The sequence below is a fragment of the Pithys albifrons genome, chromosome 3, assembly GCF_047495875.1.
Source record: "Pithys albifrons albifrons isolate INPA30051 chromosome 3, PitAlb_v1, whole genome shotgun sequence".
Taxonomy (NCBI): domain Eukaryota; kingdom Metazoa; phylum Chordata; class Aves; order Passeriformes; family Thamnophilidae; genus Pithys; species Pithys albifrons.
Genome location: NC_092460.1, coordinates 90,929,053 through 90,943,473, shown reverse-complemented (window position 1 = coordinate 90,943,473; position 14,421 = coordinate 90,929,053).

Sequence of the window (14,421 nt, the reverse complement as noted above, 5' to 3'; positions counted from 1 at the left end):
TTTGGATTGAATCTAATTGATATTTTCAGGAATGACTTGAATAATGGCATTAAACACATTTCTTGTATTTGCTAATGACACCATCCCAGGTGAAACTGCAAGTACATTCACCTGGAATTCAATCAACCTTAAATTTGGGAGATTACCCGAAGAATAATAAGACTATCCTTAAAAAAGGAACCAGAGCAAGATAGTTGTGATAGAGCAGAAGTAAGTAGCTACAAAAACAGAGGAAAGAGATAGGTGATTAGGGAGAAGTTCCATAGGGTAGAAAAAGGCTTAGAGAGGATTACAAAATGAACCTGAATCCATCAAGCATTTTTATGTAAAAAAAATACAAATACCATCCAGGATGTACATGCAGGAAATGTATTTTTCAAAGTACTTGAAGCAACACCCTGAAAGACTCAGCTGACAGATGTTCTTGGGCCTAAGAATGGTAACAATCAGCTGGGCAGAGTTTGGAGAAGAGTAATGAGACGAACCTGTAGCCATCCACACAAGTTCACTCTAGGAAAAAGAATGGGACTGGATGTCCAGAGGAAAAGGTAGCTAAGTGGCAACTCCATAATTACTCAAAATTAGAAAGTGTTGCTGCAAAGAGAAAGGAAATAATCAATAATTACATGTTAAATTATTGTTTAACTTACTTTTTAAAAACTAATAAGCTTGCATTCAAGTAAAAAATGTTAAAATTAAATAACAGAAAGCATTTTGATAGAAATAATAGTGAAATACTGGTCTTTAGTAGTTAGGATAACCTGTGTAGCTGAAGGTCTTTAAGTGCAGGTTAGGCAGCTCTTTTGCAGTGGCCTCGGTTTGGGATGGGAAGATGACCTAAATGACCTCTTGGGGCCCTTTCAGAATTATGATTCTATATTTAAGATGTTAGAAATAGAGTGACACTGCAATTAAGTGAGGCTTGTCTAAGGAAATGCTCAGGGAAATCCTGAAAAGTATTATGGGAAACAAGAGTGAATAAAAAAAACAGAATTAGTCTCATCCATATAAATATAAAGACAGAAAAGAAGAAAAAAAGAAATAGAGTGTAATGTAGGAAAAATAAAGAGATTTTTAGAATAATATTGAACTAGGACAGATATGTCAAATAAACAGTGAGAAAGTAATTGAAAATCCAAGTAAGAGCAGGATGGTGTATTTATCATCTGAGGTAGGAGTAAAAAGGTTTATTTAGAGTTTTAGGAGGACAGAGCAATTTCCATGGCACAATAAACAAACAAACATACAAACAACAAATAAATAAAGGGAGGGCGAAATTCATTATAAAATATAAAATATTTCTGAGGATATGCAAATGCTAGAAGTGCATCTTTAAAAGTAATGAAAATAGAAACTATGTGGCACAGGAAAAAGATGTATCAATAGCTACAAATCCATTTTTTTTCTGAACTTTATATTATGCAAGACTTGGGAACAAATTTTTGGATTATAAAAATATTGAAAATATGCAGACAAATCCAAAATGGGATAAAACATCATCTGAATTAATCAAAAAACAGATTGTCTGAGGCTTGCCTGATCTCTCAGCAAGAAACTATTTTTAGAGGAAAAATTAAACATAGTAGGGTTTTTCTATCAGATCTTCAAATATTGTGCTGTATGGAAAACAGTTGGTAAAGTCTAGCTGTGTGGGAATTAGTAAATGAATTCTGATGGGAAAAGGAAATGACTTATGGAAAATGACACCTGGCCATGCTTGAGGGGAAAATACCAATCTGGATGTAGTTCACCCTTCTCTACCATTGATCTTTTAAAATGTTTTTCGACAACCTAAGCACCCAGGGTGTGCTGCTGAAATAGGGCATGGCCAGCACAGAGAGGGACTGGGACACCACAGCAAAAAATGAAAGACAGTCATGGTTTATGAGCAGTAGAAAAGGATGAAAATCAAGAGTACAACATACAGTACAATGTGTGTTGGGACAATAAATATAAATTTGTGATGTAAAATAATTGAGAATGGGATAAAGAACAATACCTTTGTAAGTGATAAAAACTGGTTCTCTCACCTCTTTTCCACAGGATACACAGCTCCCAGAGCTAGAAGTTAGTGATGGGGAGCTGAATAAAGACCTATAATGCAGGCTGTCATTGCAACAGTTTTCCCTTGGTCATTGGGAAACGGAGTGGCTTCCGCTTGCCTAGCCCAAGGCTGGCCGCGACAGGAGAGATGACATGACACTGCTGATGAGCCAAGGAAGAAGAGAAGCAATTTATTGAAGCAAGACACTCATATAGAGTTGGAGGTGGAACTTTCCAGAAAAAGGGGTGATTCCCCAATCCTCATTGGACAAGAAGAGGATTGAGAAACACACCAATCACAGCACAGAAATAACCATAAAACGACTAATAGGAAACTGTACTTAACAGCCAATAGGGACACAACAGGCTTAAACTGCAGGAAAAGAGCCCTAAGGGGATTACAGGAACAAAAACCTGGATAGGGATGAGTTAGGGAAAAGACAAATGGGACACCATGATAACTTTGTTATAACTGTGTCATGAGTATTTAATGTCCTTAAACAGTTGTTATTTTGTCATTCCTGTCCTCTTCTGGTGCAGAGGGCCCCAGCCTGTCATCATCATCATCAATCCGTTTCTTGTAATATGCTTTCTATTGTTGATAGCTTTGGTATTCTCCCATGCTATAACACAGAAGGTAATGGTGAGAGATCTGCTAAGCCAATTACACATCCACATGCTTATGGACCCAGATGGGGTACACCCAAGAGCAATGAGGGAGCTGGCACAAGAGCTTGTCAAGCCACCTTCAGTCATTTTCCAGGAGTCCTGGCTAACTGGAGAAGAACCTGTTGACTGGAAATCAGCAAACATAATGCCATCTGCAAAAATGGCTGAAAGGAGTCACAGGCCTGACATGCTGACCGCAGTGCCAGGGAAGGTCATGGAGAAGATCATCTTGAATGCCATCACATGGCAGACACAGGACAAACAAGGGCATGAGGCCCAGCCAGCACCGGTTTGGGAAAAGCAGGCTTGACCTGCCTGATTTCCTTCTATGTAAAAGTGACCCACTAGTGGATGAAGGAAAGGTTTATGTATATTGTCTATCTGGACTGCAGTGAAGTGTTCGAAATTCTCTCCCACAGCATTCCCCTGGAGAAACTGGCTGTTCATGGTTAGGACAATTGCATTGTTTGCTGCGTGAAAAACTGCCTGGATGGGCATGCTCAGAGCATGGTAGTGATGAATGGAGTTACATCCATCTGATGGCCAATCAACACTGGGATTCCCCAGGGCTCAGTATTGAGGTCAGTCTTGTTTAAGCATTTTCACCAATGTTTGGATGAAGAGATTGAGTGAATCCTCAATATGTTCACATGCAACATCAAGTTGGGTAGAAGTGTTGATCTGCTGGAGGGTATGAAGTTTCTGCAGAGGAATCTGGACAGGCTGTATTGATGGGCCATGACCAACTGTGTGAACTACAACAAGGTGAAGTGCTGGCTCCTGCACTTCAGGCATGACAACCCCATGCAGAACAACAGGCTTGGAAAAGAGTGGCTGGAAAGCTGCTCAGAAGAAAGGGACCTGGGAGTGCTGGTTGACAATCAGCTGAACATCAGCCAGTGTTTTCCCAGGTGGCCAAGAAGACCAAAGGCATCCTGGCCTATATCAGACATAGTGTATCCAGCAGAACCAGGGCAATGATCATCCCCCTGTATTCGGCACTGGTGAGGCCACACCCCAGATTCTGTGTTTAATTCTGGGCCCTCACTTCAAGAAAGACATTGAGGTGCTGGAGCATGTACAGAGAAGGGTGATGAAGCTGGTGAAGGGTCAAGAAAACATGTCCTGCGAGCAGTGGCTGAAGTTACTGGGATTGTTGAGTCTGGGTAAGAGAAGGGGACTTCATTGCTCTCCTCAACTACCTGAAAGGGGGTTTTAGTGAGGTTAGGGACAGTATCTTCTGCCATGTGTGAAGTGATGAAAGAACAAGAGGAAATGGCCTTAAATTTTGCCAGGGCAAGTTCAGGTTAGATATTAGACAAACTTTTTTCACTGAAAGAGCGGTTGAATAAGTGGCCCAGGGTGGTGGTGGAGTTCCCATCTCTGGAACTGTTCAAGAGGAATCTGGATGTGGCACTAGGGGATATGGTTAAGGGGTGTATACGATGGTGTTAGGCTGACAGTCAGTCTAGGTGAACTTGAATGTCTCTTCCAACCTGGATGTTTCTATAATTCCCTCTTTTTTTACCCCCACTATACAAGGATTCTGTTCTCCTACTTCCATAAATTATGCTCAGAACTGCCACTTGATTTTCCTTTTTTTCAGTGTAGCAAAAAGCCTTGCACTGGCACATTGCTGGTGAAGCAGCTGGAGGAACTAAACTCAGGGACAGCAGAAAGCCCTAGAACATCGAGTACTGACTCCTGTTGAATGCAAGATACTTGATATGGCACAGTATTAGACACCAGCAGCTTGGCTACATAGCTTTCCCATGCCCCTGCCACATGCTAAGGTTTCTGACAAATGTCTGTTCTGATTTCTACATACATTGTTTTGATAAGTAGCAGCCCAAGCACCCCAGTTTAATTACTTGTAAACTGTTGCTCCTAGTTCCTCTTGGCACTTACTCAGGTAAGGTAATTTTATCATTGTTAGTGCAGCTTCCTTTTGTAGATCCACACAATCATCTGCACTGCCTCACGTCTCCATCTTTAGCATTAACATTTGATATGGGTACTCAGTTGTGTATGTTTAGGCCAATTTTGACAGTGAAGAAAAAGACCTGGCCAGTCAATCAATCCTGAGAGCACTGTGCCTTGCAACCACCACAGTGGTCCCAGTCACGGGAAGTATATACTATCTCTGGAGGGAAAGTAATAAACCCCTGATGTAAGTTAGTGAAATTTTCTGTGTAGTTCTGGTTCCCTGTATTCAAGAAAGACCAGGCACAGAGATGGATTATTAAGCTTATTTGTTTTACAATACTAGCTGTCTGCAATAACATTTAGTTCAGGTCAGGACTGCTCTTCCTTGGGTAATTTCATCACCTCCGTTTACATTGTTTGTGTTCACTTCAGAGGCTCTCAGAGCACACAAACAAGAATGTTTTCTAATAAAAGTGAGCAATACCCAACCAGTGGGTGTTCAGCCCATGAGACCAGAGCAGCACTTGCATGCCGTGAGGCCAGAGGAGCAGACAGGTGCTCTCACAGTGGAAATGCCCCACTATGCACGTGCTATTTGGCCTCTGGAGAGTACTGATGGTGCTGGCAATGGTGAGAAACTGCACTGCACTGGGAAAAACACCCTGCACAGGGAAAACCCCTTGGAGTCAGGAGCCTGCCCCAAGGTGTGCAGCCCATGTTGGGGTTGCTGTGGGAGCCCCACAAGGGCTCTGTGGCACAGAGGTGGAGGGGGCAGTTCCCTGGGACATGACTTGTGAGCAGGGCAGTGTTAGGGTCACAGGTGGATGACTGGGATGTGGATTAGGCACTGGTCTGAGGTTAAGCCAACTGAACAGAATGTGAGAAATGGCTGGACAAGACACAAGAAAAATATCTGGTTTAGCAAATAATGTGAGAAGCAAAGGTAACAGCACTTTAAGGAATAGCTAGATTTTTAAAAGGGATAAGAGGAGGTATGTGAGAAACAGACATAATTCACAGATAATTGGTGACAGAATAAAGGGGACCTTTAGGAAGCCCAGAATTACAAAACCATCAGTCCCTAAGAAACATAGTAGTGCTATATAAGTTTGCAGCCTTGTTACCTGGGCAACTCTCAGAAATACTAAATATGTGTAGAGATGCAGCACTAGTGGCAGAAGTGAAGAAAGAGTAAATAGGGGCAGGCAAAAAAGGTACAAGAATATATCAAAAATGCTGACAGAAAAGAAAAAGAAAATTTAATTTTTCTTCTTCTGATGAAAGAGAGGAAGGAGATTTGTACTCTGCTTTCTGACAGATGAAGAGGCAAAATTTTAAATTCACAAAACTTTGATGCTATCCATTCAAAAGCCCAGGTGAGATCTATCCCTGTAGTTCTGGTGCAGCATCCTGAAATAAACATTAGAAAAGGGAAAGGCTGACCCAGGGAGAATAAGTGACAGAAGGAACTGTAGAAATGAGAGTAAATAGAAGAAAATTACTTTCACTTCCCAAAGGATTCCATCAGCCCTGAAGCTATGCAAATCAGTGTCTTCCTAACCTCAAGTAATCTAAAGAAATCCTGCACCTGCCCTTGCTTAAATTGTAAAACTAATACAACCTTGCAAGAAACCACTGCATGCTGTAATAAGCAAGATCATTCAACTGCAGCCCCATAACTGAAGTAATTAAAGACTTAGTTATACAAAAAAGAGCTCTGTGGCAACTTAATCAAATCTGGGACAAGATTATGTGCCCCAGCTTTATTGACAACTTCTGTCTTGGACATAGGAACAGTTAATGCATTTTCGCTGAGCATGACAAGAGCTATCACTCTACAGTGGTGGCTACTCAGGAAGAGGAAAAACTGCAACAGATACATCTCCTTGTTGTTTCAAAGAACCTGATCAGGTTTGTGTCAGGGCAAGACCTTAATCCACATGGATCCATTCCTCACCAAAATGATTCACTCTAATTTAACAATATACAACAAAATAAGAAATTTATTTACATTGTGATATGAATAAAGTTAGTTTATGCATGTTTTCCAGCATAGGAAATTCACGAATTCTCAAATGATCTGCAATTATACTTAAACTTTAAATGCCTAAATTGTGGCGACTGAACTGTTTCCAGTCGTTCTGGAGCTATGTGTTCAAGCTCCAACCAAGCTCAACACTTTGGCAGAGGAAATATTTATGAAAAAAATATTATTTTCCTTCTTATTTTAACAATTAATAATTTCCAGACTAAGGCATTCCTGAATTATGACCGAGATAGAGTATAGAAGAGTAGGGCAGAGCAGAACAGAATAGAGCAGAGCAGAACAGAAAGAACACATGCCCTTGTCAAAATATTCAGGTTGCACAAATGAAGTCATTTAGGAATTCAACTGAAAAAAACTACTTTCCCAGGCAGAGGAAATTCCTTCTAGACATACAGATTTATGTTTTCAACAGCTAGAGAAAATGAATATACATTTCTAAGGAAAGTAACAACAATGATTGTAGCTAAGTATGAAAGGTCTCTTCTTTTGCGAATCATCCATATTTTTCGGTGCTCACAGTTATAAGTTGAAAAATGCCATTTTCTGAAATTGTGCCCTAATTTTCTCTCAAAAGAAAAGTGGTTTTAGACCCTTGAGCTAAATTGGTTGAGCTTGCTGTAAACATTTTGAATATGTAGGCACAGCTTGCTGATGTAATTTAGTAGAATGGTCTCCCCAGCAAGAACAAAAACTTGAGCATAAACTCTAAGTCTTGGCTTTTCTGTAGCTTTTACTGAGATATATAAGAAAAGGATACCAACAACTCGAGATCTTGTGAATTTTTAAACATATGAATGATTGACTTATTTTGTCCTTGTAAACCTAAAAGAGGATGCATACACATTATGAGGTTGCCATGGGTCATGAAGACATCAGCATTAGTAGTAACTCCCAGTTACCATATATGAAGCATCCAGATTTTTGGAGTAACATTTACATGTTATTTATTTAAACCAATTGTGACATTTGAAGCAGCATTGATACATCTGTAGTGTGTAAAAGAAGAGACATGAGTCAGTTCTGTTAAAAGATTCAAAAAGGATATAGGAGTGATTTTCTGTATCACCAAAATCAATTGTAACTCTTGCATTCATTTTAGTGGCTCAGACCCATGCACTTATCTTTGTCCGAAGTTCTCTTCTCAGTCTGCCTCAGCTGAAGTCATGCACGTTTGGAAGAGAATTGTGATTCACTGATATTCTGCTAAAAGGGAGAAGTGTTACACCTGCTGCAGTAACATGTCTAGGTGGATTTGTTTCCAAGTAGGCAAATACAAGAGGAAAAAGAATGACAGTAAATTGATCTTCTATTGCTCACCAGAAAGGTGAGAATTCTTGTGAGTGTGAGAACTCCAGCTGGATATTGAGAAGAGTCAATACACTGGGCAGCAAGCAATATGAAATAATGATGCTGCAGGGACCTTTATATAAAACCCTCTGTATTTAACAATTATGAGAATAAATGCAGCCTCACATACAGGCAGTACTATACTCTTTAGCAGAGAGGGGATGACAGACTAGCTCACACAACATAGCCTAGGAATGAGCAGTGCAAGGGCATCAATATGTACCCGTAGCCTGTGGAGCACGAAGGTCTCCCATGACAGTTTTTGTAAGTGGACCTCTTTTCTTACATAGTAGGTCCTCTATTTAACAGAATTTTCAGATGAATATTGTCATTGACAAAAACAGGATCTCCAGAATGTTCTGGAGTGTGCACAATGTGGTTGCAAACTCAAACAGGTAAGTAATCTCAAAGGAGAATATCTTCAACAAAACCATCAAAGTAAAGAACAAGGAGTTCTCTCTCATGCAGTAGGCATGCCACAGAGGAAGGGTCCTGTTCAAGAATTAGGGAAATGGGATTGGCCACAAAAGGTGGCCAATTATAGTAAAAAGGGCAAAGATAGTGGAGAAATAGAACTAGGAAGTAAGCCTGCCTCTATAATCAAGAGCTGTAATTTTACTAGTGGCTGAACACTTTGAATTTGATAAGAGTTTCAGATGGTTTGCTTTGCTGGTACTTTTGAGCAATTTGTACCAGATTCCTGAATTGCATATGATGTCCCCCGCAACAACTAATAAGGCAGCTGATAAAGCTTCTATTCCTAGCACAGCATGAGAGTGTGGTTTAAATATGTTTGGATCAGCAAGGTGAGCCTCAAGTAGATAAGTACTGTGATGGATGAGCTAAGATGAACGTTTCAGCAGAGGAGGTATCAGGAAACAACATTCATGGATAATGTCATGGCATTCATAACAGGACAGTCAGCACACTTAGGGAGCCAATAGGTTTCAACATATAGCTGACAGCAGTGCAATACAATGTCCAGCAGTCCTACACTAACAGAGAGATAGGACTGGCTCAGGTAAGGATGCTAGAGTGAAGCTGCTTTCCAGGTGACTGTTAATGCTATTCAGTGAGTCCAGACTAGTACAATGGCCTCCAGCCACACATTTGTCACCAAAGTTGTTCCACGAGTCTAAATGCCAAAACAATCTCAACCAGAGTCCCTAAACAGAGGCAGTATCATTTATCAGACAGAACAGAACCTCACCAGTTGCTCATGCAGGAAATTGAGGGTCTCTCTTTAGTCTGTGGAGCATAAGAAATATAGGAAACAACTTTCTGGTAGCTGTACATTGAGAACTCCTCTTGAGATTTTGTGTCTCAATATATACCCTAATTAAAAATTTAAGTAATTAAATGACAGGCTCTTTTAAAAATGAGGACCTCATTTTATTAATACTGGATTTTTTCTCTCTCATAGGTAGCTCTGTGAATTTCAGCTCTGTTTTAATTTAACTGCAGGAATAATTGGACTTCAGTAGCTAGAAAGCATAATACAGTCTTACTGCAATGCTGCTTTCCCTTGCAGAATTATAGACTAAGAGTAAAAGATGTACCCTTGGCAGAGAAGAAGAGCTCTGCAATGAACATAGATTCATGAATTTCAAGGCCAAAAGAAGATTATTATGAACATTTATTCTTCCTGCATAGCTCAGGTTACAGAATTTCCCACAAGTGATTTCAGTGTCAAATCCAGTAATTTATGGCTGAATTATAGTACATACTCTGAGAATTATTGAAGATTTTTCCATAATGATGATGCAGAGAAGCCCAGTGGGCTCTGCAAATGTTACATCAGCTTCCTTACTAGAAACACACTGAGGAAATACAAATAACCTCACACTTTTGAAAGCATTTTTCAGCACGCTTCCACATCTTATTTTTGATTAGTTGACTGAACTTGGTTAGTGAGCTCTGCAACATGAGGTATTCATAGACAATTTGTGCAAGTATCACCTCTGAAAATAAGAGACCCAAGACATCTGGCACCACAGATGCACTTCTGCAGTGAAGGTTTATATGTAATAGACATATATGTGACCAATCCCTTCTTTAACTCCTGCTCTGTATTACCCTTGCGTCAGATGTAGTTACTCTGCACTTGTGGTCACTGTGCACCTGGGTACAGGAATGTTAGAACAAGCAAGATGGATCTCAAGTAGTTTCCTGAGGGTGTTCAGTAAATCTGCCTTTAGCTGTGCCAAGCTTAATGTGGTACCCAAGAAAATATTTGTTTGGTGCAAGGAACTTGCAATCATTTAACCAACATTGATTAACAGATCTGTCCAAATGGAGGCTGCAAAACCAAATTTCATCTTAATGCTCTTTCAAGCAACAAGGCTCATTTCTCAGCTGATGCAGAATTTGTTTAATTTACTGAAGTCAAAAAACCTGCAAGAAAATCCATTGTAACAAATGTGGATAATGTCATCTTCAAATTCATCTTTAAAAACTCCTGAAATGGCAGTGCTACCTAGAAAGAACTTATTGGTCAGTTTTTGTGGCAAGACTATTTCTCTCTGAACTCCAACAAACTGTTTCAGTACAATCAGTCCACCCATGGACTGCATACAGCCACTGTGGAAAACATGGAGAAGGGAAACAATGAGCTCCGCAGTGTCTCTTCTGCCCTAGAATAACAACGCCGCTATTAAAATCCACTCCTACTTCAGTGCATAATTATTGTTATATTTCTTTTGGAGATGACTGACTTATCAGCCTTGATCACTCCTCCCCTGGAAAAGGTCAGGGTCTCCCCAGGGAGGTCCTGCTCGTAGCCAGTGAAAGATTGCCTGGGACTCCTACCCTTTTGTCAGCTGACCTTTAAATACAATAATGTCAGTTTGTTAACAAGAACGTTTCATTTGTTAAAGTCCTTAGTGTTAGTCTGACATGGCTAACATTTAAAACATCTATCTGATTTTTCCTGCCCTGTGATCTCATGATAATGCTATAGTGTTAATCTTTGAGGTCAAAGATCTAGACAGATCCCCTCTCCAACCCTTACTTGCAAACTTAATATAAACACTTTCCTGTCACTAAATTACTTTTAAGGAAGTTCATACATAAATTCAAAGAAATATAATAGAATTTCCAAACGTTTTTACAGCAGTGGCTAAGAGTGTTCCTTCTGTTTCTCTCTGTCTGTGATTGGAAATTTTGGGAAACTTGTGGAAATTTTGTTATTGATTTTATGGGTCATTAAATCAGTGCTCTGTTCTACAAAACAATTACTATATTCATCTTCTCTGTACTAAAGGGGCAAATATTGAGTATTTATTTAAAGACAGTGAGAGCACAAAAAGTTTTTCAGCCGAGAGCTTAGCTAGAATACAGTTGGGTGAATATGAATCATCCAACATTGCAGCATAAATTCAGACATGCTTTCCCAAACTCTGAGGTTTTTTTTGGTCCTGCCTATATTCAGAATTACAGGCATGATATTAGGTCTTTTGGTGAGCACATATATTACCGGCAAAAAGTAAGGAATTTTCTGTTGGGGAGACATCATTTTTCTTGTCAGACTCTTCCACAAACAGAAGGTCAGGCTCTTACAGATCCTCTCCTAGGACTTACTCAAGCAGTTTACAAACTATGGGTAGCAGGCTAAATGTAAATCTTCCCTAGAAACTGGCTGAGTCCCTACAGAACAGCTCTTCTTCACAGGCTTATATAGGCAATCTATCAAAATGCACAGATTGCCTTTCTGCCTTCCCAGCTGTTTGCTTACAGAGGAAACTGAGGGTAGAATGTATGCTGGTTACTGCCACATGGGGATTGAGGCTGTGGGACACAATGCAGAGCACACCTGCCTCCAGCATGAACACATCCCTGAAGAAGACAAGAAACAAAGAGGTCACCCAGGCTTGTAAGATCTGTCACTCAATCCTGCGAGTGCAAACAAGGGGAGAGGAAAAAAAGCTATGCACCCTCAGAGTCTGAGAGTTGTTTGGAGTCAAGACACTGAGTAGGCAAAATGCAATTGAATATCCTTTATCTTGCACTGCAGAAGTCAAACATAGATATATGATAGATAGATAGATAGATAGATAGATAGATAGATAGATAGATAGATAGATAGATAGATATAGATAGATAGATAGATGTGTGGATGGACGGATGGGTGGATGGATAGATGGGTGGATGGATGGATGGGTGGATGGATAGATGGGTGGATGGATAGATGGGTGGATGGATGGACAGACGGACGGACAGATAGACAGATGATTGATAGATAGATAAGATAGATAGATAGATAGATAGATAGATAGATAGATAGATAGATTAAAAATCCAAGCTACAGTCCAAACTAATCTGTCCAAACAAAGGAAAAATGTTCTTCCAAACTCAGATAATCACCTTGGTCTTGAATATGTGATTGCTTCACACTTGCACCACTTCTAAGGATATGGATTCCCTGCAAATCACTAGAGCACTGACAGAGCTGTGCTGTTGATCTACCTCCAGCTGTGCCCCATAAGCAATGCTTCAGGCAAAGATGCACACACACACACACACCTCAGATTACTTTCCTAACTCTGCTTGATATATCTTCCTCTTAATGTAATTCTGAAGTTCACATTATCCCTTTTAGTCACAGCACTGCAGGCATCTCATGTTAAGGTAATTATCTGTGATGACCCTGAAGTCCTTCTTGGAATCTAATGTACCTATCACTCTCATTACCATAATATTCGAGTCTCCCTAGTATCAAGGCATTTGAGTCACTCATGTCAATCTGCAGAACACAACCTGGAGAACAGCAGAGGAGGAAAGTACATGAAGATAAAGATTCAAGAGCAAAAGCATAGAATTTTTAATTATTAGAATATGTTTATGAGATCAAAAGGGTAATGTAAATTTTCAGGAATAAAATGAAGCCTGAGTGACAATGTTTGATTGGAAATAATAATGTTGAAATCACTTTGCAAAACACAGTGCAAAACTGAATTGCAGGAACTGAAAGGAAATCTTTTTTGCTAAGAACAAATAGATTGAACAGAAGTAAATGACAGCAGAAGACTGATGCCATCCCCATGTACACTGCCTAAACCAGAAGAAATTTCATTGCAAACTGTGCAGTTACATACGTATAAGAGTGCTATAAAAACACAATAAAGCTCAAAGTAAGGGAAACTCAGCTGTACTGGTATTGATGTGTAACAGCAGACTGTCATGTAACAGTAATGGACATCACCCAGCATGGTTTCTGTCAAATTATGTGTTCACTGTGCTCTTACAGACCTGTCCTTGGTTACTTGTTTCTTGCTGGTTAGTCATGGAGTGACCTCCTTTAACAAATGATGCATACTTGCAAACATCTATACTTTTGCACCACTAATAAAGAAAGGATCAATCACATTTTTTCTCTGTTGAACTGTACATCTCATATTTGTGACCGCATTGAGGGAAGAGTCATTCTGGAACAACAGTGCCTCAGGGTGGGAATCATCGCACCTGACTTTATTTGTCTACAGTAGTCAAATTCCATTCTTCTTACAGCTAATTACAGGCTTTTCTCTATTAGGGCATAAATGGCATCTACTTTAAGTATAGGTGAATTATGATCTAGAAATGCCTATTTCTCTTTATTGCAAAGGGAATAACTAGATAAAATACAGCCTACGCAGAGTTGGCTGAGTGTCATCCCCACTGTTTACAATTTTGACAAATCTCACACATGTTTTAAACCAAATTTGTCCAGTGAAGCATTCTCTTAACAGAGCTCTTGGCAGCTAATATGCACTCAGAAAATAGGTCTTTCTGTGTAAACCTTCCCTGCTAACACACATGAAGGGAAGTCTGTGTCACTGTGTTGGACTATCTCTTAGACAAGCACTTTCCCAGTTATGAAAAGACAGCAGACTGAAATTGTATGGCTGCTTCCTGATTGCTTATTAGTCCTCTGTGGCATGGCATATAGTAAAGCATTTTAATGAAGAGATGGAAGGTAAAGTAATTTTCATGAATAATGTTTTAAAATCAGACAATTCTTGCTACAAATGTCAGGTTACTCCAGAAAGCCTGAAGGCCCTGTGGGATCTGTTGTCATGTACTGCCCAATACTCATGCAGTTAAGTGGTGTCCTCAGCTCACCTTATGCTCTTTTCTTCCAATTGTCACTGCAGGTACCAAACCTGATACCTCATCATGGATGATGAGCTAAAGGCCCAGCAGTGCAGAAGCCCAGAGTTTCATACCTGCTTCATGCCAGTCTAGTACAAGGTCTGCAATCATCTAGTCAGTGTAGGACATGAAGGGCACTGTCTAGTACCTCTTCTGTGTTTCATTTTCATTCCTTTTGAAACAGTGACATAGAATCATGGAATCATAAAATGGGCTGGATTAGAAGGGACTTTAAAGAGCATCCAGTTTCAACATCTCTG